This window comes from Falco biarmicus, chromosome 12 (assembly GCF_023638135.1).
Source record: "Falco biarmicus isolate bFalBia1 chromosome 12, bFalBia1.pri, whole genome shotgun sequence".
NCBI lineage: Eukaryota > Metazoa > Chordata > Aves > Falconiformes > Falconidae > Falco > Falco biarmicus.
Window position 1 is genome coordinate 18,712,142 of NC_079299.1, and position 21,193 is coordinate 18,733,334.

Below are 21,193 nucleotides of genomic sequence, written 5' to 3' on the forward strand. Positions count from 1 at the left end.
CATATTGCTTTCTGCAGTAGAGTAGCTGCCTGTCATCCTCTGTTCCACCCTTTAGTTCCCTCCTTCTAGAGGGTTTGGTTTGCCTTCTTTGACTCCATTGGAGTGTTATTTTATTCCACAGGTTGTTCACTGAACTTAAGGACACTCACCACAGAGTTACTCTTTAACAGGAAAGGGAAGAGTGAATATGAAAATATTATGCCTTTTTGCTCTAAGAGGGCAAAAAGATTGCCCTGGTACAAAAATATGCTAAAATCTGTCCACATCAGAAATACACAGGATAAATTACCTCACTGTTCCTTTATCCTTAAGATAGCTACGGTTAAGCCATTCCTGTACTTGGCTAGGACATCTGAAAAATAAAGTCAGTACTGGGCTCCAGGATTCCTGCTCAGAAGAGTATAAACCTAGCAGAGAAACCAATAGCACAGCAGAGTTTAAGCTCTTCAGTATTTTTTTCTGAATGGAGGTAGCCTGCTGAATCACATCCTTATATCAAACATTTAACCTCTTGGCTGCCTTTATGTTATAAAATAAATGCAGATAGATGCTGGTAGGACAAGTTCCTTGAATCATCTAGGGAAAAGCTGCAATGATATTCTCTATTATGCTTCACAATAGGAGCTTCTCTTGTCTCATTTTGCTTTATTTAGTTCCTCAAATCAGAAAGACAAGGAAAAAGAAGATAAATTACTTTTTTTTTTCCTCAGGTTGACTGAGCTTCAGAGAATGTCAGGTCTGGTCTCTCTCGCTTTCCTTAGGATTGGCCAGATGGCTCCTTTGAAATGAATGTGTCTAATTTTAGAACCAGAAAAGGAAAAAAAAACCAAAACCCAACACAACCTAGATAGTCTAAAGCAATGTGACTTTTTCCTGAAAGCTTTGATGTGTTAAGATTCTATGGCAACATTTTTTCCTCTTTCCATTTGCTTGACTCTCTTTCAGTCTCTCTCTTTTCCCCCACAGACATGCATGTTTGTTAACAAAATTAATGAAGCACAGAGATGTATCTCATGAAAAGAGACTGCTCTGTTTGGTGCAGCTGGAATGCTCTTAGCATGTAAAGGACTCACTTGCTTTATTGGTTTTCTGTGACTAACCTGAGAAAAAGATATGTCAAAATCACTGTAATATCATATTAAACTGGACTAATCAGGCAACATGGGGCATGAATTTCAGATTACCAAGCGGGGCTGTCCGTGGAAGTGTAAGAATGGAATACTTAATTTTTTTCCTCTTATTAGAGCTGCATGCATTTTGTTTGTTTTTTAGATTAGTTGTGTTCTTGCAATATGTATGCTAATTTATAAATACTGAAGCTTATGATGTATCCAAATTATCTGCCAATTCACACTGACTTCAGTGAATCATGCAGACACAGATAACTTTCCTAAATTCTTACTCTGTAATTTTCCAAAAAAATGGTATATTCCATTTTGAAATTAATTAAAAATTTTGTCCAACCTGAAACTGAGATACATGGACAAGCAGATAAATGGACAGACAGGTAGACAGCTAGAGATTTACAGATAGGATGAAAATAATTAGTTTATTCTCCTTGAATATGTAAGTATCTCAAGACTAAAACTAGTCACTGTAGTTTTGCTGTGTAACTCTGCTTCCTTGTGTTTAATACAGCACAAAGTGGTGTATACGAAGAAAATAATGAAGCATTTTAAAAGTAAAGAGCTGCATAATTAGAGCTAAAGAGCTGAAACTCTTGCAAACAAAGGATACAGATTTCAAGTGAGCTTGAGATAAATCTTTAACATCTTTGACCTTCTTAGCTTACTGCAAAATAGCTGGCAATGGTGCTTTGCAATTGCATGCACTGTGCTTTAGATAATTTATTGTTCAGTTTGTACAGTCCTTTGTAATAAAAAATTCAGCCTTCAAAAGGAGGTCTATTGTGTTGGATAGGTAAAAGCCTAAGAGAAAAATGGGAGGTTACACACATGACAGGAAAGTAAACCAGCTCTGCATTTGTTTGTCATGTCTGTCATCCAAAGAATAAGATCTTCACAACAAAATCTTCTAAGGTTTTCTAAATTTTTACAGTGTGAAATACTTAGCAGAGATATTAAAGCAATAAATAAAAAAAAATACTTTATAAAAAAAAATACTTCGATTGTGTCTTTTCCTCTAAACCTGGCTCATTTGGGAGCTCAAAGAAGCTCAGCAGGCGAAGAAAGGAGCTTAGGCGGTGTCTCATATTACTGAGTTGAGTTTGTGCTATTAATTGAAACAAAACTCACTGCCTAAAGTTTCTCTGTTCTATCTTCAGTACCCTGACAAATTAATTTTCCTCAGTCCTCTTCATTCAAACAAAGGTACATTACAATAGATGATAATTTTTCTCTATGTTACTTTGAAAGATAATGTACAAGAGGTCTAGCGGAGGATACAGCTGGAACTGATTGACTCTTATTGGCTCTGCCCTGACTGGTGTAAAGGGGCAGCTGAAGCCTGGGCTGAAGGCCAAATTGACCATCACTGTGTCCCTGCCTTCAAGAACATCATTACCTTGCATTCCCATGTTCTTTCTTTCCTGGAGATGGAAACAACGGTTCACACTTTTCTTTAGGTACCATAGCAAAGTTCAGCATAGCGGGTCTTTGAGGCCCTAACAATGCACATTTTAAAAAGCTGTTGACAAAGGCACACCTCAGCACCATCTATCTGCGGTGTATTTTCAATATATTCTGTTTAATGAATGACTCTTTTTGAGTAAGAAGAGAGAAGCAGCGATGCACACATTGCTGCTAGCAACTGTGACATTGGACAGGTAAGTAATAAGTAACAAGTAAAGGTCCTGCTCCCAGGACTCTGATTTCAGTGGAAAAGACAAAGCCTTTGCTTCTACTAGTTTAATTAGTGAATTCAGTAAATGCTGTCTTTGTTTGATTGTCTCTATATAATAAAGACATACATCTTGGAATAAATATTTCTACAGAAATATCATCTAGTTATGCTTCTAGAGAGCAAGCTATTTTCAATAAACTGGAGCTGTGATGAGACTTGAGAGAATTAATATGCATAATATTACAGTGAGGCCCACTTACAAGAATGGCCTGAATTATGTATTTGTAATTCAATGTCCCAAGCTTTTTAATGTACTCTTGAGGATAATTGCAGCTGCAGTACAACTGGTGTTACATACAGTGTGCATAGAATTTTTGTTTTCCATTTTTTGCCTAGTTTTCTCCATCAGAGTTTCTTTTTATTTCAGATGCTGGCTGTGACTGTCCCAGACCTCCCCAACGTACACCTATTGCAAACTGAATTTCCCCATCCCAGTGCTTACATTTAAGAGGCACAGAAAATAACCTGAAGAAAGCTTCTTGTTGGGGAATATGGTGGGAAAATATCAACGGATAGTGATTGCCAAAACACGAGATATTAAAGAACATAAAATCTAGCACAAGAGAGCCCAGGAGCTGAGCTGAGATGCAATAGTGTGAGGAATGGAGCCAGATCCATATCCGTCACTTACACAGAGAAACCAAGGCTCTGGATTCAGCCAGAGTCCTTGTAAATACCAAAACAAGAGATGAATTCCCAAGGCTTTTAGAAGTCCTCAGTTTCTATGTTTATGTTGAGGAACAGATTATCCAGGGAGCAGGGTAGCATAGTACAGCCTTCGGCACCTGGGCTGAAATGTAGCTAAGCAAATGACTGCCCTCCCCTCTGCTCTCTTCCACCTCCACAGCCTAAGCCCTGAGGAACATACGCACCAGGGTTGTCTTGAAGCCTGCAAACCCAACAGGTCCTCAGAGCTTCTGGCAATGCAGCTGCCAAAGACATCTGCAGAGCCCGTTTAGGAAGTCTGGTCCTTCTGTTCTTAGCAATATGCTATGACTGTGCTACAAGAAGGTATTCCTTTGTATTTTTCTCTTATACTGAATGCTATTCTAGCATTTTTCTACTGACAATGTATGTGGTTGAACATGGGAGAGAATAATAAAGGAAACAGCTTTGGAAGAGCAGATATTATTGACACAGCCCAGACTTTGGACAGTACACATTATTTGATGGCAGCTTTTCATCAGTTTGCCTTTCTATGAGAACAGATAGACTTGCCTGTCTCTCTCAATTAGAGACAGTGTTCTGCTCCCATTTATGCCAGTAAAATCCTCCAAAACTCAGTGAAACAACACTGGCAAAAGACCTTGGACTTAGATGATTTACTTTTATGAAGAAAAACCTGATGAAAACACAGAAAATACAGTCCTCAGGGGTAAAAATAACAGCACTGCAGTGTTACACATCAGTGACTCTTGTCTTGGAGGTTATGGAGTGGTGGCAGTCTGTGAGACATGGACATTGGAAAGTGGTCCATGAGATGATCACAGAGGAAAAATTAAAGATAAAAAACAAAGGTGCTCTCACCCACAGTCATGCAAGTGAGCAAACAAATAAAACAGGAGGAAATAAAAGGAATAAAGGAACAAAGCTTAGCCTAGGTTGTATTTATTTGTGAATGAAAAACATTGTGAAAACACTACTCTACGGAAGATGAGGTATGGATCTTCATCAGGCAGGGTAAGTGCCCGTGGAATTTTTTTTAAAGTCTAAACTGCATTTTGATTAAAGAAAGTGATAAATATTGTTATGCAACACATTGAGAAGAATCAGCAGCACCTATGTTGTGATGAAATCCATGGTGATTACAGTTCAGGACTAAGATGTATAGCAATGGCTGATGCGGAAAAAGTGTAAGGAGACACAGAAAATATGTTGATAGAGCCAAGGTCTGATCTACTTGTGGCAGGAAATTCTGCTTTAAATACCAGGGCTGTGATTTGCTGTCAACATTATTCACACTGCTTCATTGAAAGATATGGGATTACGCTGATTAACATGTAGAGGTCTTGCCTCTTACAGTGGAAGTGATGACTGTGCTTTGGTTTGCAAGAATATGAAATGCTTTCATTCAAAAATTGGAATTTTAGCCTCTTCTCCATTGTAGCACATCATTTTCAATGAAACAATTTTCCCTTTTCATAGGGAAATATTAATACTTGTTTTCCAGAAAAGGTTCTTTCTGAAGAATTTAAGATTTTAAAACAGGTAGTGAAAACAAACTTGTCAAATTATGTGAGATTTTGTGAACTACATAACTGAATACTCCTTTTTGTTTCAACATTTAAATGAATTCATTGTGAGCAGGACTGAATAAAAACAAGATTTTGTCCTGAATTTTCTTTCACAGGCATATGTTGCACTTGTCATAATTCAGGACAGCAAAAAATTTAAAACATCCTGAAATTTGCCTTGGAACAGAGAAAATAGCTATAGCAAGATGCCTCTGAGCTCAAAATTTATCCACTGTCTCCCACATCACAAGCATACTATCTCCCACTCTTACATTGCCACGTGAGGTTACTAACCATAGGGGAAATCATTATATCAGGCCCTCCCTTTCCTATCACTATATTAATCACTCCAAGTCAGCAGCTCAAGGGTTAAGAAAGAAACTTTATCAGGGACTTTGTCAAAAGAGTTTTCTGAGAACTGTTAATTTCCAGCATGCTATTTAAAGAAAACGTCTGCTCATCAAAGGATAATCTCAGAAATCTGTGGGTTTGCAAAGTAGCAGGTACCCAGCTCTCCCTTGGCTGAAAACAGCAGAGAATTACTTTCATATCTACCTCCCACATACAGGAGTTTTTGCCTGGGTTTTTCTGCTCAGTTCCTCATAACAAGGCATTTCAGGCCACACATTTGAACTTCAGTGTAAGTTTCTTTTTACATTTAAAGTGAGGGATGCTAAGCCAAGTGCTAAGGCTTCCAGTAGAACTGAGACATGGGTATGTATTGTCAAATATGATGAGGGGTTGTTCTGGAGGCTTGTGCTCACTATTTCCAGGCTCAAATGTCAGTGTTTTCCGTTAGTGCAGCCATGCCATCCCTTCAGTCATTCCTGCTGTCCTTCTTTGAACAATTCCTGGCTTTGATAAATACCCTTTCCAGCTGAAAGGACCAGAAGTGGACAGTTTTTCAAGATGTGGGAATACAAGTCATTTAAGTTTATAAGTTATTTTATAATCCAATAAATAAACAGTAGGGTAGATTAATGATGATGTGTGAGCCAACATGGATCAGCACGGTTGTGATCACCGATCTGTGGCTGACACGTCAAAACTTATTAATGTTCTCAAATGGATGTCCTTGTCTAGTTTGAGTGGCTCTTGGTGAAGCCAAAAAATGCAGACTGATTATGTCCATTACTTGCTCTGTCAGGCCTGCAGGTTACCCCTGATTATTTTTACTTTTGATATTTAGTCCAAATCTCTGCGCTCAGCAAGTACCTGGAAAAGGCGTAGTGTTTAGCATACAGACATTTAACTAGGCATGTTTTAGGCATTCAGAAGTATAAAACTGTGTTTGCACCTCATTAATCTAATCATGTTTAGTGACCTGAGTATACTTTTACTCATCTATCTATTCTGTCTGGTTTTACCCAGATGTAGACTGAGGGTATGGTTCTGCTGTTGTTAGGTCTTTGCGCTTCTGGATCACAAAATGTACAGCTAGAGGCGGTTCAGGCAGGGGCGCGCTTCCACACTTTGCATGGGCACTGCCAGATCAGCCAGACTACACAAGATAGGACCTTCTATCTGCATGTCACCTGCATCTGGCTCCTGTTTCAGACTGCAGCCCAGCTTCCCAGCTGGCTGCCTTGGAAGTCACACTGTTTCACGTGGGGTGTTTTGAACAGCTCTCCAGGAAGGAGAGATGAAGGGGAGCAGACACGACCCTGTTCCCAAGGCCAGGCAGAACCTCAGGAAACTTCCTCCTAAAAGCAGTTGTGCATCACACTTCTGTGACAATTTCCACCTCAGCCTTCTCCTTTTTATTTCTGCAAAGGGCATTCCTTGTAGCAGAAACAGCAGACACATGGACCTAAGCTTGTTCAAGCCCTGAAAAGCTGAGCAGAGATTACCTGCTTGAGGAGTGAGGTTTCTTATTCACTGTAAAGCACACCTGGCTGGAATCAGTATATATGCAAGACTGACACATGTGTCTCTCTTTCTTTCTTCGTTTTCAGTGTTGCCAGCAGTCTAGCCTTTCCATACCAGCAAGTAATGGTTGCTGGGACAGTTCCCCTCTGCCTTGCTGAGAACTAAATATTCCTGTTCACACCTTCTTAGCTGCTTGCACTGTGAGAGGAAAAATTATGAAGAATGTTAGTGGAAATTCTGATGGGGTGGTACTTTGTACTTTGCAGTCACCTGTGTCTTTGAAAAGTGTTCAGGATCAGCTCAGCTAAGGATGAGGACGGTGTGACTTTGCATTCTGTATGTCTCGGGCTTCATCTGCAATGGGCCTGTCTTTTTTGATTGAAAATTATTCCTGATCTGCAGGATGTCAGGGTGAGGTTGGCAGCCCACAGGAAAAGCACTTCATGCAATGGTTCTGTTTGCCTGCTGTATATTTTTCTCTCAGTAAGCTTGGCTAGAATCTCTGCCTCCTAAAGCAGCAACAGACTGATCCGATCACTGAATTGAGGACAGATGAATAATAACTAATAATAAGCTCTGCAACACAGTAAGGGGCCTGAAAGTGGAAACCTCTACATCAGTGGAGCTGGAATGGAAAATTTTGTTAATGAAAAATTGGTTTGGAATTTATGCTTGTCTGTGTGAGCAGCTGGGCTTGCTGGAAGCACAGGGGGATGCAGCTACTTTATTAGTTAGACCTTTTGCTCTCCCCCCCTTGTTTTAATTAAATGAAGACATTTGATAATGAAAACCTTTTAGGTACAGGCAGGAAGCTCATCCCATGCTTAGTCTTGCTGGCAGTCACTCAAGGGTTGGTTTTTGCTGCAGTCAGCAGCAACACGTGTCATGAATTCAGGCAGACTTTTGTTCTGATGACTGTATTCACAGCCACAAGAAACTGCACAGAAATCAGAGAGCATTGTAATAAATTTGCTTCTTCCTGCCCTGCTTCTGCTCTCAGAGCTTGTGAATTCATTGGAGTAAGTCAGCAAGGTATAAAATGCTCGAAGACAAAGAACTCAGAATATGCACCTATATAAACACTTGTATATATGTGTATAGGTACATGTATATACATGCATTGTAAACAAACACATGCATAATGTACAAAAAATGTGTGTATACAGAGAGGATTTCTGCTGGTGTCTACCCTCAAATACCTGTTCAACACACATGTCCTCTGCAAGTCTTGCAGTGTTGACCTGATAGAGCTCTTGTACTTCCAGTTCGTTCCAGTACAGTACATGTCATTTTTGTTTGATAGTAAATTTGAGGAAGACTTATAAGCTTGGCTGCTTTTTACTTCTACATAGTAAATTAACTGCTAGGTTTTCATTGCAGTTCTTTTGCTTTTACTGTGCTTAGTTACAGGCTTGACTCAGAATGATTGGCCCAATTGTCTCTAGAACACAGAACTGGCATGTAGTAATTGTGTTCTTTTCAGTTTTCAAGTGTTTGTATGACATCCTAGCTCTGCCAGAAAATCTAATAGGAAATAATAGGCCCAACTGAGCTCTGTGTAGCTCAACTGAATTTAAACTAAAGTACTTCAAGGAAAAAAATAGGTTTTTAATTATGATTATAACTCTGTCTTATTATTTGCTCTTCATAATATCATGGTGATTTTAAAACATAATCGATAGGCCCTTGTCTGGAATCCTACCGAGTACAACACAAGGACAAGAGAGATAGGAACTCCATTTGTACAGCAAATGTACAGCTCAGCAGAGCACGTAAATCCAAACAAAACTCAAGGTATACAATTATATTCTGTTGCCTTCTATGTCTGGGTACTTTCCCTACTCAAGTCCTGATAGATTCAATCAGCACTGTCAGCATGGTCAGTCACAATGATGTATGGATATTTCCCCCCCACCTCTGAGAACTTCTGGTTTCTACTGTAACCCAGAAGAAGCACAAATACTGTGAGAAGGATTCTACCACGATAATTGGTTCACTCAGAAACTGCCCAGAACTCTAGTCATGTTGAACATTAAGTCCATTCTTTTTCAAATGCCACGTTTTCAGATAAGCGTTATGTACTTGGTACTCATCTGATGTAGAGCAAAGCACCTTAAGAAGAAGAAAGTGAAATGATAACGTGGCAATCATATTCTAGGCAAGTAATTGGGAGCTCCACATCAAAAATTCAATCAGCATTATTTTAGGCTAGATTTTAAAAATGTGGTGTCAGACCTCACAAATGTGGGAAGTGATAATTCTATTCTGATCCGTGTACCTATTCATATGATATTGGCATTAAACCATACTAAGTTACAAATAACCATCCATGTACATTCTGAATTTGTCCAGCCCCATCTGTGCCACTGGCATGATTCTTTACTTCTGAACCAGAGCCTGGCAGCAGGATGTACCTGGTTTTTATACAAAAACATTCCATTTTCAAACCAGGGAGAACACTTTTGTAACAGCTGGGACTATTTTTCTGTTATCAAAATTTTATATAGGTAATGAAACAGTTGAGGCAATAGGCTGCAGCAAGGCCAGAAAGGCGGGTGGCTGTCTAACTGTTGCAGTTCACAGCCAGTCTAACAGAACCATGGGCAAGTGTTTTTTGTGAAAGTGCTTCCTCAGTCATGTTCCACAAGCCAGTAGTTGCATGTGAGATAACCCTTAGTGAATTTGACTGCTTGGATGCCTGGCACATTAAGAAAAAGTCCTTTTCTTCATTCTGGATGCATATGTTGATAGTAGAGTTAGTAGCGGTGTAAAGATCCAGAAGTTTAGGAGCTTCTAGCAAAACTTTAATATTGTGGTTTTAGGTTATCTGCGAATAATGTGAAATATGAGACTGTTTTGCCATGATTCAGAAATTAAAAATGGGAGTGTGGGCTAAATGCATCAGATGAAGTGTTCATAATGCATAATTCAAGTATTGGAAAGACAATATTCCCATCAGTTTCGAAAGATTGGTCGTATCTGTTTTGGTTTGCCTTCATCTCTTTTTTTTTTTTTCCTCTTTGCCTTTTCTTTTTATGTAACTGCTGTCATCACTAGATATATAACAGCTTTCAGCTCTAAAGAAATAACAGTAATCCTCGCCCTACATATCAATAACCTTTGGTCAACAGATTGATTGAATATTTCATGGTATCCATAGTCTTAATTTATGATTGCAGGGTAACTGAGACAGAATCCCTTTAAAATCCTCTGGTGCAGATTCTAATAAAGAATCTCTTTTTTTTTACTAGCACTTCTCTTCTTCAGTGGGAAAATAATCAGCATATTTTATGGGCGCTGATACGTACAATCCCCGTATTCTCAGTGGGGCATTCTTTCTTACAGTGTTAAGAGAAATGACTGCAAACCATGCTTGACAGCTCCATTATGCTTAGATTACCATGGACCAGCATCTTCCAGTTTTCAAACATGTCAGAAATGAACATGAGCATCCTGTTATTACTATGCATGGGAAAAGCACTGAAAAAATAGAGATCTGGGTCAGCAAGTGCACATGGAAAAACACAAATATAAGCATGCAGGTGACTCCTGATTTCTTATTTAAAGTGATTTTTGCAATCATTGCCATAATTAAGAAAACAAGAACAACTCAGTCAGACCCAAAACTTCCACCTGACAGAGTCTTCTGGGGAAGCTACAGAAGCAGCTCACTGCAAGCAGATTTGGGAGCAGTCTTCTGTTATGTTTCAGTTGGCTCTCTAATGGTTACAAATAGGTTTAAAGTTTAACACCCCCTTCAAAATGTGTTAGCATTCACCATTACAGGTGTGGCTGCAGTTCAAGGTATTATTTGCAAACTTGTATTGTAGTCATGCTTCACCATATCCTGATACAATATGAAATGTAGCTGGGAAATATTTCCAAAGTAACAAGGTCATTTTCCTAAAATCGACCACTTTCAATACTGCCTTTTAATTTTCAAGGACTTCTTCCCACAATTAAATAGACATTTTTCAGTGCATTATTTCCCTTGCCCTTCTCCCCACTCTCCATCCTCCCTCAGCACTCAAAAGAAAAGTCAAAGAATAAATGTTTGACTAAAAAATGTCCATCTGCAGCCAACAGAATGAAAACTACACTGATTTTTGTGACAACTTATGACCTCTGGTCCTGGGGTGCACCGCTGCAGGGACAGTGAGAAAGGAAAACGTTGTTCACTGCCTCTCCTTGATTTTTCAACCAAACACTCTTTATGGATTTGGGAGGTTCCCCCAGGCAGTAAACCTCCAGAAATGTCCACCTCCTGTCCATGTATTTGTCAGGTGAGGCTGGCTCCCCGAACAGTTCAAAATTTCTTGCTTGCACATTTACCGGTGGCTAGTCTAGTAAACATTTGTTCAGATGTTCTGTGTTACTATATTTCAGTGCCTTGTACAAATAGGAAGAGCAAGTGAATTTTGATCAGACATACAAAGATTACAGCAGTGACTGCAATCACTCTTCCTTTATCATTGCCGTGTTTCTACCACTGACATAGGAAGTGTGGTGGGGATAATCATCATGTATAAGCTGGGGCTCAAACCACTGGTGTTTGAGGCCCATTAGAGCACCAACCTGAAAGATCCCATAGTTAGGAACAGAGACTGAAGATCCAGGGCCTCAGCAATGCTCAGAATTTTGGTAGAGCCCCAGGTAGCAGCGTTCACATGTTCATCTTTTGACCCATAGTGAGGCTGATGCACAGAGCCCCGTGAAAGACAACCTGACCTCAACACACCTGGATCTGTGGCTTCCTCATCTGGGCTGCCAGGGCGGAGTGACCAGCCTTGAGCCTCAGCAGCCAGAAATCATCACGAGAGCAGAACAGCTGGTGTGTGCTACCCAAACCCACATCTTGGGAACCAGCAGGAGCCCTCAGCTGAAACATGGATGCTTATTACAGCAGGACCCTGCCACATGTGTCCCTGGCTGGGCTCCTTGGCAGCTCTGCAGTGACAGCAGATAGCTGGGCTGTGTAACTGGCCCCAGGAGAAGGTTAATCCTCTCTGTTCAAACAGCTGGATGCACAGTACCGGCACTGTACTTGGAACAAAAGAGGAAAAAGAGCAAAGGGTTTAATCTGCTCTGACACAGCAGAGTCCTTTTATGTTCAGATGGCAACTTGTTGATGAAGAGGGCTACTGCAGAATGATGACTTCTCACTCCTTTAATTTTACCTATAATTTTTGATTCATGTGTGATTTCAATAAATTAAAGAACAGTACTGCTAATCCAAGGAAGGCACATTTTTTTCCACACAGTGCTGTCTGACCTTTTGTGCTGAATATCAGTAACTGAATATATATCCAATACACCATCTTTTTAGAATTTAGAGAAGACAGATTTTAGAAGTTTAATATCTCTATCATCAGTAATATGTGTCAAATAATGCCTGCCTATACTAAGTTAACCTAAATTCTTCCTCCAGAGTAAATCCTGTTCACTAAAGAAGACCACTTCTACCTCCTTTCCTCCAATATACAGGATTGCAAATCTTTATCAGTTCATTACAGATAAAAGAGTCACTTGCTTCTGAAGCATCACAGATGTGCAAGAGAAAGTACTGAACATGATAGACCATTGGTGCCTAACAGGGAATGAAACAAAAGATAGGCTTAATTGTAAAAGCTTGGGAGCCAACAGATTTGGCATTTCTACTGAGATGTATCAATTCTCACCCAACCTTTCATTTCTGTGACTGTAAAAGGGATTTTTGCTAATAACTTCCATGGCAACAGAATCAGGCTGCTGATGTCTTTTGACTCAGTTTCCCAGTCAATAAAATAAAAAGGCCTGTACCTCTTTCATGGGTGTATAAACACACTAATGCTGGCCCTGCATGCTGAGAGCCGTGTATTTGATTCCAGAGTGTTATTGAAACTGATTGATGCAACTCATTACCGGGCTGTAGGCCAGACCAGCTTTTAAGTCCTTTCCATGGCAGCAAATTTGGGCCGTATAATAAACACAGCCATGCTTATAAGCAGATCTGTCATAAATATAACACATCTGTGATCACAAAAGCATAAGTTTATAGAGCAAAGCAGAAGGAGCAGTGAGGTGGAGGGACTGGACCCTTGCCGATGTTGGTGGTAAGCCCTGGTCAGTAGGGCACATGTCCTTGTCCCATGCGAGGGCAGACCTCTGCATTGCTTTCCTTGCTCTCAGACTGCTGCTGTGTCTGCTGAAACATCTAAGCAGAAACATGTCTGCATGATTGTGCATGAAGGTACACACTTATCCATGGGTGGATTGCAAAGGGGCTTGAAGGGAATGCAAGCACTCAGATCACATTGTAATACAAGTTCTCCATATATGATTCAGCTGATGATAATTTCTTCTTTGTTGGGGTTATTTACATATTCTACTCAGTTAAAAGAAAAAAAAAAAAAGAAAAAAAAAAAAGAAACCACAAATCCTTTCAAAATTTAAACAAGTTTGAAATAAACAAGGCCAAGATAAAACTCATATTCAAAGATCCTGGCAGGAAATTCATGTGGGGTAAAAGACTGTTAGTTCACCCTGTCTCACTTTCCAAAACATTTTTATTACTGCATTACTTTTCCCATTTTCCATATCTTTGCTCCTGAATAATGTAGTTTAAAGAGTGGAATCTAGTTTATTTCAGCCCTGGGGCCCCACCCTGTCATGTTTCATTACATCAGTTTCTATAATCATCATATATATTTTTCAGCCTCATCTTACACAAACCGCTCTCTCTTGCTATTTATATTTTAATGTCCACTTCAGCATCTGCAAGTTTCTTTCAACCTTCTACTGCCTGTATTTATGTAGGACCTCCAAATATTGTTGCTGCACCATGGGAAATTCAGTGGCACAGAAATGGAACTGTGACCTTGTCCCAGAGCTGACACAGTACGGAAATCTGGCCTTCACTTACTCTGCCACAGAGGGGCTCGCTGATGGTGAAGCTTTAGCAGTTCTCAGCACAAGCAATAGCCGAGTTTTTCTACTCCTGTGTGACACAGAGCTCAGCTATAAAAATCTGCCATCTGCTGAAAGGTCATGCTCTGATTTAACATCCCTGAGGACTACTTTTTCCATTCAAGCTATGCCTACATCGCTAAAGGCACCTGTCTCAGGGAGCTATCCTGAGCAGCCAGGCATAGTACTGTAGACTGGCTCTTATCCTTACTGCACAGCATGGCCAGCTTTTGGAGAAACCTCAGCTTATTTTTTCACCTACTATGAGCCCCATATATTCATGAGTCCTCTGTGTGTACACCTTTGGGATAATTCTATTTGCATCTGTGATTTATCAATCCAAAGTGCCTGAAACATTATGGCATACCAAATGCATGGGTTTTATACCATGATATCAAGCACGTGTGATGTGGAACATAGCATAAGAGGGAGAGTGGGAAATGGGGGGGCAAGGCCTGCTGAGGTAATGATGAAAGACTATGTGCAGCAGAAAGAGCCAAGTCTGTTGTGGAGGGGTCCAAACTGCTGTCCAGCAAACAGTCACAAAGACAATTAAGGGCCTGGAGCATCTCCTCTGTGAGGAGAGACTGAGAGAGCTAGGACTGCTCAGCCTGAGACAAGAAGGCTCTTGAGGAGATCTTATCAATGTATATAAATACCTGAAGTGAGGGTGCAAAGAAGAGAGAGCCTCAGTGGTGCCCAGGCAACAGGCACAAACTGAAACTCAGGAGGTTCCCTTTGAACATCAGGAAACTCACTTTGACTGTGAGGGTGATCAGGCACTGGCACAGGTTACCCTGGGAGGTGGTGATGTCTCCATCTCTGGAGATATTCAAAAGCCATTTGGAGATGGTCCTGGCCAACCTGCTTTAGGTAGCCCTGTTTGAGGAGGTGGGTTGGACAAGATGACCTCCAGAGGTGCCTTCCAACCTCAACCACTCTGTGATTTTGTGAAACCTTTACCAGGATTGAATTATCTGAAAACACTAAAAGGTACCTTTTTATGTTCAAAAGAATTTAGTTTCCTAGGCATGTAGTAGAAATAATGATGCTTATTAAAGATGAACCAATTCAAATGATTTAAAGTACATAATTCAGTGAAGAAGGCTGAAATTGTACTCTAAAATTTGAATGTGACAGAGAATATGTAAGTTAGAAAGTTTTCAGGGGAATTCACAAGTCTGTTCAAAGCTCATATTTTTCATCTGTTGGGCTCAACGTACCTGGCTAAAATTAGGACTGATTTTTCTTCACCTCTGATATAACAAGACATATTTCATTAAAGTAAAAATTGAAAGTCTTACCAAAGAAGAGTGATGACTCCACAGTTGCAGCAAAAAAATATTTTAAAATCAAGGCATGAACTCCTATCTCGATTTTGTAGCGAAAGATGGAGCTTATCAGAAAAAAAATTTGGTAATCAATTTAGTCTTTTGCAAGGAAAAGAAAGAAGAGAATGAAGGAAATGTAAATAAAAAGCACAACCACTTAGCACTGATTGTGCTGGTAAGACTTTTCTCTGTGATGCTCCATACCTGTCAGCACCTCTTTAAATGTGAAAAATAAGAAGAGTAGTGTGTTTTTTAAATGCTTAAACTACACTTTATTTTATCTTTCTGTGGAGGTGCAAAGTTTGACGGCACTCTCTTCCCACAGGCTGCAGGATTCATGCCAAAACCCTCCTCCACATGGTAGAGAGTATTTCAGCTGCTTTTACTGAAATCAGCACATTTCCTTTAAAGCTGCTGTGGCCTTTAATTGAGATATCTCCTTTTTTTATTTTGTTTTTGTTAAGCTGACACAAAGGGCAGAACTTCAGATCACTGTATGAGAAACTTCCCAGTTTCTCCTGAAATAGTTTTGTAGTCAGCACACTATCTCAGTATGTGCAGCAGTATACATCCATCTAGCTAGTCATCCATTGATTCCTAACATTCTTTTAGCTTTCTACCCATACATACCATACACATCTACTACCTGGTTCACCCATTTATTCCTGTAAAGAGGCATTCATCATAAGAAATCAAAGTGTGTACCGATGTTCCTCTCCTATATTCACTGCCCCACAAAGCTGTGAATATTGGGCAGTTTGACTGAGGTCTGTGATTTAAGATTTCATGCGCTAAGTAATGTAAACCCTGATACTATGCAGCCTGAGAATCAGTTTCAGGTTATCTCTCCTCTCTGTTTCCACTGGGCAGCCTCAGTGATGTTAAAAGTTTTCCTAATATCCATTTTCTAAGTGAGGTGCCACAGGGCTAGTTAAGAGCTGTTGATGGGAAAAAGGTTTGAAAATAAGACATAGGACACACAGCTAAGCAGTGTACAAATCCCTGCTTCAAGACAGCTAGCCAGGATTCAAAGTTGCAAAGACAAGTACTGGTGATGAGCAGCTGGCTAACATCATATACAAAGTTGTGGAAAAGAAGCCTCTTTTAGTGAAGCACTCTTTTTAGAGCATGAGGATCACCAGGCCAGTACAGAGCTAACAAATCCCGATGAAGGACCTAAAAGGAAAACAGTGCAGCAAGCATTCATAGATGCAGTAGCTCAACCTAAAAGCAACTAAAACCTTGATGCTACTCCAGAAACACACTTCTGTGATCACAATGAAGAACCATTTCCCTTAAACTGAATCAATCTGTTCTTACATCAAAACTAAACAGTGTAATTCACAGAATTACTCTTTTTATCAATCTGTTGTACTGTCCATTGTCTACTTAGCAGGTTCTCCAGCCCTCCACTGTCAATTTACTTCAACACGTTTAAAGAAATTCTATACATATATTCATAAAATCCAGTTTTCAATCAAATGCATGTGGTGAGATGGAAGATATTTAAAATGCAAAATCAGAAGTGGTTCATATTTTCTGCAGAAATAACATGAGATCTGAATTTAAATCTAGCTTTCAGTCATAAATCATCCTTGTGATACAACACAGTGAACTGTACTGTCACAGCTGAATGTCTGTACCACTGGGAAGAACCTGAAATACAAACCTGGATCTGAAATACAAATCTAGACACAGGTGTGTATCTTAAACCTCTGTTGTCTTCTTACTGGCCAAGAAGCAAGAACAAGTCAACTGATAAAGATAAAATGATAAACAAGAATTGTAGTTCAACACAGAAATCCTTTCGATTTTAGTATTTTCATGTTTTTAGTATGTCTAGCACTAACTCCTACTGCACTTTTGATAGTAAATCATACCTATTACTTCTCAGAGGCATCCATCCAGGTTTTCCTGCTAGGCTCCCTTCTTTACAACTGATGTCTCTCTCAGACCCATGCCCTTAAAGCACGGATATTCTTCACAGCTGGGGTGAAACGCATTTCCTCTTTGTTATTCAAGAATGAGGGAACACTGAAATGTTTGGCTACATTTTTGCATTTCTGGAAACAGCAGAAATGCCTGGGAAAGAAGATAATTATGGGAGATTAATTGTGGAAGAGGGGGAAATGCATTTGCTGAACAGTGATGTTGACAAGGATAAGAATGCACAAGGGAAGAAATCAACAGTCAGTAAAAACTGGTGCTTGAGCATGCAGTCGAATACAGGGGCAAAGGTGTTTACTCCATTACCTAAGATTGTTATTCAAATGACCTTAATTTTTTCCAAGTTTATGCTTATCAAAAGGAGGAGCAGTATACCATGTTGACAGCTACTGAGGCAATCTCAAGAAATGTGGGCTGAGAGAATAGTCATACATTCCTCCAAGGAAGGATTTTGTTGTAGTGGTTTCAAATATTTCTCATTTCTTAGATGGGACAAATTTTTCAGTAATAGACTTTCTTGGAAGATTAGGGCCCACTTCCTTTTGTTTATAAATTCATGTGCTCTGTTGTCGGAAAGGACCACTATAATCACCTAGTTTGAAAATTTCTGTGCAGAGGCCATGGCATTTTTTTCCTAGAGACTGGACTAAAAGGTGCCCAAAACCAAAGCTTTTCCTGAAAGACTCTATGCAGTGGCAAATCTGTCACCTCCACCATGGAAAATCTTCCAATGCTTAATTAACCTTAGTGTTCAAAAATGTGTTTTATTTCGAGCTTGAATTTCTATGACTTCCAGCAAATTGGATTTCAATATATCTCTGCCTGAAAACCTGCAAATCTTCACATTATCAAAGCTTTCCATGTCTAAGGACCTCAAAAAAATAGTCACGTAATTCTTCAATCTTTGCTTTGCTAAACTGCATAGAATAAACTTCTTGAAGTTCACATGGGAAGAGTTTTTCCAGCCCTATTCTTTGGGGCTCTTCTTTAAGTGTAAAGGCTTTGTAGCTAAAAGTGATTTCAAAGGGGCTGGCAAACACTGAGTATTCTCTTACTAGCAAGCAGTAATCACAGGGTGCACTGAAAATTTCAAGAGTCCACCTTGGGCATCCCTAGGTGCTAGTGACCTTCTCCTGTTAGACTGCAAGCCCTGTATCAAACTGTAAGTAGGAGCCGTGGCTGGGGAGAGAAACCTCCAGCTGACAGACATTAGTTGTGGTAGGATTTGCTTGCCTAAACATGGGTGTGTAATCCTGTTCAGATTGCTAGGACACATCCCACGTGGTCCCAGGCGCTCTTCTAAAAGGTTTGGGTTTCTTGTATGTTCTGTGCCATATCTACCAGTCCCAAGCAGCTGAATCCAGTTCCTTAGGATACTTGAAATAGCACCTGATTTTTTAATTTCTCTGTTAAATGAATTGAATCTCACCTTCTGCATCATGTCAGAGTAATTCAGAAAAATTATGAGATTTAACAGCATCCTTAGAATTTTGTCATTCTGAAGGGTCTATGCCGATGATGAATTTTGCCAGGAAAATATACCAAAACAATCAACCAAAAGGAGTAGAGTTGTACCTATAAATTATTTTACTAGTGAAGTTTTTGCTTGGTGATAATCTCTATTAACTATTGTGTTTTCAGCTCTGCTAGTGAGAGTTTTAATCCACTGTTCATTCCATTTTTCAGGTCACAGTGTGCCCTGTTCATTCCATTTTTTTTTCTCTCAAGATACTATGTAGCACTAAATCAAATTCCCTGCAGAAATCAAACAAATCCATTGTATCAATAAAGTGATTTTCACTAACCTGACTTGCAATTTTGTAATTCTTCTAAAAGAATAAAGATTTGTTTGACAAGGCCTACTTTCCACAAAACTAAGTGGCCTGGTATTATTTACGTTTTTGTTTTATGATGCTTCATTAATAAAGTCCCAAAATAATTGTTCCATTAACTTAGCCATCACTGAATCAGCCTAGGTGATCTACTGTTCACCCATCTATCTCCTTTTTCCCTTTTAACATATCTAAATCATATAAATGGCAGTCCTCCAGCATTTTAGTCTTTTTTTTTTTCTTTTTCAAGAGATATTAGATATTAACATAAGCTGTTTACAAAACTCCATAGCTTGTTTACTACTCTTGCAGAAATTATCTTAACCTACTGATTTTAAAATGTTTATTTTCAACACATGCTGTTTAATACTAGCCCTTCTTGTGGCGAATGAGCCTTATTGCCTATTTCCATTGTTGCATAAGCCAGGTAAATCTCTCTGCTTCAACCTAGACCTTCCCAGGCAAGAACAAAAATCAGTGCTGAGAAAAACAGTTTATGCATGTACACGATGGATATAATTCTGAAGTTTCTCAGGGACCAGGGACCATTCTTGCGGTTTCCCTGTTGTCTTTCAGGTCATCACTGCTTCTGAAAACACTTTCACAAGATTAACGGTATCATAGCCAAGCACTGTGCACCGACATGTATTCTGTTCTCTTGTACCTAAGGCATAGGACTCTGAATTTAATATTCTGGATTGCATTCATATCTCTCTGACTAGCGTGGAAAACATCATTGTCTCAGCTCATTTTAACTCCTTGTGCTCATTTCCTCTCTCATGTTTTTTTCTGAGTGTACATTCAGCTGTAAACTCTGGGAAACGAACTGTCTCGTGTAGTCAGTAATACCTACAGAGCTCCTATTAAAATTAGGGCCTTAATGTGGTACCGCCACACAAATAATTGATCATACCAACGACTGGCTGATAGGACAGGCTGGTGGTGGTATAACTCAGATGAAATCCTTTACATCCTTGCAGCTTTCATCTCATCAGAGAGCTCTTGAAACACCACAGCCAGTTGGTTACAGAGAACATGTATCCCAGCTGCATGTTTGAAATTTTAATTAGAATGTAAAGCAGATGCCAGCTATTTATTGTTCTGGGCAATGATTTCTGTCTTCCAACAGCAACCTAAATACAAAGTGTTTTACAAAACCCAACCACATCTGTAATTCATTATTTCAAATTTATTTCTTCCCCTCTTTCTTGTGCCATCTCATGTATAGCTTTTTTTCCTTTCCCTTTTTTCTCTCTAAGTGGAAAACTGAATGCAATGCTTTATGTATAAATTATATATATAAGAAATAAAAATGGTGTATATGCATTTATAGTTACCAACTTAAGCTACAACAAATCCTTCTTCCCCAGCATCTCAGCTGCACTCTTCCCTTTCCCCTATACTGCCCCATGGTGCAGGAACAGGCACTTCACCCAGGGTATTTTTAAGGAGCCTCCGCACCCAGTAACGTGGCTCAGCAACAAACCTTTAGAAATAAAGGACTGTGTAGGCAAGCAAAATTGTTGCACATGTGAAAATCAAAGATGGCAGATACAAATATGTGTGTGAGATGAGTGTGAAGGCCCAATCTGGAGGTGACAGGAGAGGCACTGTACAGCCAAACACTGATTTCTCAGAAAACACACAACAGTGTGCTGCAAAGGGGATTTTAGACCTTGAACCTCTAAAAAAGGTTTCAAGAAATCTTTTATCAAGAAAAGTCCCACTTAAAACCATTTAAGTGGGACTCATAATGTTACCACGACCTCTTCAGGATACAGAACTAACCTTCTATGTCTTAAAATGTTTTTTCTCTCAGATTTCTCTCTTCTAGCCCTTTGGCTTCAGCCGTATTTGCTTCAACTCACTACCTTGATGGACACAGTAGGCTACATGCAAAGGTGATGTTTTAAGTATAGAGGGTGTGAGCGGAACATAATAGTGGCAGGCTGTGATGAGTCTAAGAACTCATCTGTACAACCTCATTCATTTTGAAGAGCTACTGACATTGGTGTCATTACTTGCACAGTCCAAATATTCACCAATGTTATGGCTGCGCATTCCAGGCCAGGACAGAGACATCGTTCTGCCTTCTTACCCATGCTGAGAATTGCTTTGATATAAAATAGTCACATTCAGTAAAAATGATTGTTCAGATAAATAAAACTGTCAG

The 21,193-nt window shown here is 39.5% G+C and overlaps 1 long non-coding RNA gene across 7 annotated transcripts in view; it reads left to right on the forward strand.

Annotated features, from left to right (window-relative positions):
- The window catches only part of LOC130157753 (uncharacterized), a 57,376-nt gene extending 44,085 nt beyond the window's left edge, over window positions 1-13,291 (forward strand). For all 7 annotated transcript variants that reach the window (XR_008825012.1, XR_008825018.1, XR_008825017.1 and 4 more), the window contains 2 exons: window positions 21-4,542; window positions 11,655-13,291. This is a non-coding gene — a long non-coding RNA (uncharacterized LOC130157753). The remainder of the gene's footprint in view (window positions 1-20; window positions 4,543-11,654) is intronic.
- Window positions 13,292-21,193: the final 7,902 nt, after the last annotated feature.